The following is a 5,447-nucleotide window of genomic DNA, read 5'->3' as shown; positions in this document are numbered from 1 at the left end:
ATTTATTCATGTTACGTACACCCTAATCCTTATACAAAAGTCCCTACAACATGAAACAAATATGCTATTATCCATGTCATAAATCGCACGAGCTTTTAATCCTTGTATAGATAAAGATATAGTTAGAAGAAAGAAAGAGATAAAATAAAAGTCATGTAGACTTTTTGTTGACGTGGCAATAGTGAATCTTTTTAACGACATGGTATGTCGACGTAAGCTTTTTTAATAACGTGGCATAAGATGACTAACGACGAAAACTAATAGTATTATTTTTATTGCGAAATTTTTAAAATTAAAATCTTTTTAATAAACAAAATGTTGAGTTTTTTCTTATTAAAGTTAACATTGTTATATATTATGTTGGTAAATAATTTTGGTTAATCTATATCTACCCTAAAGCAAACACCTTTTTTTCTTTTTCACTTTTAAGTATTTGAAAAACCCAAAATACCTTTACCTTTTAAAAAACTTTCTTTTTCTTATTAACTTACATATCTAAAATATCTTTAATGAAATAATTACAACATTTATCCATCAACTCTGAAAACAACTACACTACCGTTTTAACATCAATAATAATTATACCAATAACACCCACCACCGCCACCACCATTAATCGTTGCCATCAAGGCCGGTTTAGGAGTGGGACAAAGTGGATGACGGACCGAGACCCGATGTTTTAGGGGGCCCAATTTTTTTTATATGTATATATATATATAATATTTATGTAATCAACTTAGCTCATTACAAATCCTAACATTTAACCAAATATTAAACCATATAATTTAACTTATATAAAAAAACTCACTAAGTTATATTTTTTAATCTTGGAATGTAGTCACGGACTAATCTTCAATAAAGTGACAATATAAAGTATCGTTACATCTTTTAATTTGATGTGTATGTGTTAGGTCCCGTTGACCATAGAACATCGAGATATGTACGAATCCATGTGAAGTCCCTCACTCGATGGTTTAACCCACAAGTGTAGAATAACAAGTCAAGTAATCACTAGATTGGACAAGTATTACGATTAATATAAATGCAAGAATATATATAACGTAATACGTACTTAAGCAATATAAAGATAAGCAAATAAGTAAATGGTGAGACACAATGTAATTTTCAAGTGTATTTTATTTATTGATGTTAAATAAAATACAAGGTTGTTGCGGAACAAGATATTACAAAGTAAGTATCTAAACAACCTATGAATTACAAGTGATCTAAACTTTGCTAAATAAACTCTTTGATCGAAATACTTAAAGTTGTGAAGTATGACTGTTTAAATCGAGAGTATTTGAGCAAAGACACCAAATTGCAAAAGTATGTAATTTGGACGAGGAAGTGACTTGGTATTTATAGGTAAAAAGAATAAATATAATATTCTTTTTGCCGTACAAATATGGTTACATGCATTTAAGGAAATTACTTTAATTCCTTAAAAGCATTGATTAAAGTACAAAAATAAAGTCACACGATAGTGACTTGTCTTCTAATTAACCAACCACCTTTACATGCGTGTAAGGCTTTTAACAAGAGACAAATGGATTGTCCGGTTAAAGGCATGTAAAGGCATAAAGTCAATTCCTCGTAATCAGTGTTCAGACTTGTAAGGTCTAGAACACTGACAAGGACTCCAGTCAGGAGATATGGTAAGTCTTCCAGTGAGCTCCGCTATTTGTCAGACTTCTTTCTTCAGACTTCAGTCTTCGACTTCAGTGAGAATGATCTTCAGTGGAAAGATCTTGACTGGAGTGAAGTCCAGTGAACAAATCTGGTGGAATCCAGATTTCTATACAAGTAAGTTGTTCACTGGTCTTTACATAATTTCTGGACAAATCTTCAGAGGGCTCCAGTAGTTACGTCTGGAGCGAGTCCAGTAAATCTGGACCTAACAATCCAGATGTGCGGAATCCACCCGAATCCGTTTTTGAGGCTTTTATCATTCACACACACATATATATGATAAGAAGAGGAGATAAACAAAAAGAATTCCTTTATCATTAGCCGAATGATTACAATAACGAATCCGTTTACAATACATCTTAATGATTACGGATTACAATCAAAAAAACGACTCTTGATAATGAATTACATGGTGGACACGGGGTATAGATCTCTACCCCGATCCGTGAATAGCTTATGACTAGTCTAAAACCATTAACTAAAACTCTAGACATATCTGACATATATATAACTGACTTATAATATATGGGCTGGGCCTGGGCATACAGGACGTATACTACACTATTATCTCATAGAGAATAGTGCAGTATAGACATCATCTTATACAAAATAATCAATGTCACGTATAATAAAATATTATCTCATAGAGATTAATATCATATACGCATAATGTAGTATACATAATGTAGTATACACATTGTAGGATAGACATTGTAGTATAGGTGCAACTCCAATAACCCGTCTCCTGAATTACATTGCAACGGACAATAATAGGTGCATAGAAACTGCACCAACAGACTCCCCGTTTTCCAGTGCAATCAATTCTGTTGAACTCCGATATACATTAGTTATAGAAAAACTGCGTCAACATACTCCCCCTTAACTAATGATATCGGGTCTTCTGTGTTGAAACTCGATCTTCTGGCACTACAATCTGACCTTCAAACTGCAAAACCCCTGTATCTTTATGACAAGTATCTAACCCAATACATCTCATCGTAGTTCTCCCCCTCAATAGTAACCACCTTCGAATTAAGCATTGCAATCTTCCACCCTTGGATCATTTACTTAACCGACATATAATAGAGAAGTTGAATTTCCAACAATCAGCATCAAATTAATCAGCTCTCACAAAGATAAGAAACTCTACAAAATGTAATATCATAAACCCAGTCTCAAAAAGCAGTGTTTGACTCTGTCTTGTATCTTCACAACTCTACCAATCACCCGAAGTCTTTCTTATCAATCTCTCCTTCTATTATATAAACCGCCAAACTATATATAGATCTTAATCTTGCAACCGATCCAGAAAAATTGCTTGATTATCATCTTTACATATTTGGAATATCAATAGGTTCAATCTTCAAATACTTAACAACAAGTAACTAGCTTCATTGTTTAAATACTTCGACAAAAGTTTTCACAACCGCTATATAAAAGATCATGTTGTTGAATGTGACACCTCGCAAAATTCGATGACTATTTGACTTAGATTTACACCCTTTGACTTTTTTTTTCCTTTTATAACTAGAATAAGCATAAAAGACTTAGTATGTACATAATTATATGAATATATGTGGCTATTTATATACTTACATGGTAACAAAATCAAACATTGTGATGGGATAACTCACATTCACTAGGTTGGTGAAATGGGTCAAAGGTGACCACTGACCACTATAGTAAATTCTTATGTGTAATCATTTTCATTTTATGTGATAAAGTGTTTAGTTAAAAGTCCTCGTAATAGAGAGAGTATAAATATAAACCTCTATACTGTTATATATTTTGCTAAGCATATAAAATATAGGAGTTTACAGTTTTTAAGTATATAAGAATTTTTAAGAATAATTTATCAAAATATAAATACAAATAATAGCAGAAAGTAATTTGAGTAAATTGTAAAAATGATAAAAATAATAATAATAAATAAAATAAAACACAATTATTTTAATTTATATAAAGGCCTTATCTAAAGTATTACATTATTACTTACAATAACTATGCTAGACAAAACTATGGACTCCATAATCAGGATAAATAAAATAACTCAAACTATTTTAGTCCACTCTAAAAACTCAGCCCATGCACAAGCCCAAACCCAAAACCCACTCATTGGCCACTAATCTCTATTTAAGACAACTAATCCTCACAAACCCCTTTTACCCCACAAAACACCCACGCATTCAGAAACTAAAAGTCATGCACGCTTCCTCCCCCTCCCAAAAACTCTGGCCACCAGTCACTCCAGTCCCACCGTCGCGCCGCCGCCGCTGGTCGCCGGAAAAACGGCCGGCCACCATCAAACCACCCCCATCTCTTCTATTTTTCATCCCTAACAAAACCCTACTACTTTCTATCTCTTAAAAATCACAAAACCACTTCACCATCATCATCACCCACCAGTGCCGCCGTCCACCACCACCGTGACAGCCCTCCTGCCGCCGGCTAAACACACCACCACCTTTTGAGGTTATTGATTTTCGGGTTTAAAAAGATAGTTTTTCTTTTTCTTGGCCGTTGCTCGATCAAACCCAAACACCCCTATAAATTAAAAACTTGATTTTTGAGAAACCATAAAAACATATATGTTACATATGTTTCTGTTGCATGCAGCCGAATCAAACCCCCCCTACAAACTTTTCTTTATTATTTTTAATTTTTGTAAAATAATGCTTCTTAATTTGATGACCATTTAGGCCGATCTAATCAACATCAAAAAAAATATTTTTTATAAACTTTCATTTTATTAATTTTATTTTTAAACCAGGTTGTTTAACAAATTCAAGGAAACATACATCTTACATTTTATTTTTAATTTTATTTATAAAAACAATCTTGATAAAATAAAGCTCAATCATTGTGCTGGGATAATAAGGGGAATGTTAAAGGAAATTTTGATGTTTACAAGACTATTAAAATGGGTTAAAGTTTGGAAAACCTTTATTATTTATTATCATCATCCAATAAATATTGAAATTAATTTATCAGACTTTTATAGATAATTATTTTTCACAAAACTAAAAAGGATTTAATTTTTGTTTGGATATTTAATTGGTATGGTGGAAGAATAGAATGTACCAAGCATTTTATTTTCCTTATTGCCATAATTGTTGGCAATACTAATTTATTATATATATATATATAAGTTATTTTGAAAAAAAAAAATTTCGAGAACTTTTGAGAAATATTCAAATCAATCCAACCGATGATTATTCTTTACTTGAAAATTGTTTTTTATGGTTTTCTGAATAACTTATGTGTAATTTTGAAGTTTATAATTGTGTGGAGACAGGGATTATCATCCGTTATACAATTATGTGGAGATTTGGATTCTTGATCACATGTGCACAGATATTGCTATGATTACATGTGATTGATTTACATACATGTGATCATAGCAATATTCGTGCACATGTGATAAGAATCCAAATCTCCACATAATTGTATAACGGATGATAATTCATGCTCCACACAATTATAAACTTCAAAATTACACATAAGTTATTCAGAAAATAATCAAAAAACAATTTTCATGTAAAGAACAATCATCGATTGGACTTGATTTAAAAAGTTTTCAAAGGTTTTCATAAAAAAAAGAGTTTTCAAATAACTTTACCCTCTATATATATATTCATTTTATTATAATAATACTACGATGTATGTATATTTATACTTATTATAATCGCATTGTACATAAACATGACCCACCAAATTGCCCACCTCCTTTTTGGAAATCGGTGCACGTGTGCGGTGTC

The sequence above is a fragment of the Erigeron canadensis genome, chromosome 6, assembly GCF_010389155.1.
Source record: "Erigeron canadensis isolate Cc75 chromosome 6, C_canadensis_v1, whole genome shotgun sequence".
NCBI classification, from domain to species: domain Eukaryota; kingdom Viridiplantae; phylum Streptophyta; class Magnoliopsida; order Asterales; family Asteraceae; genus Erigeron; species Erigeron canadensis.
This window is presented reverse-complemented; position numbering follows the sequence as displayed.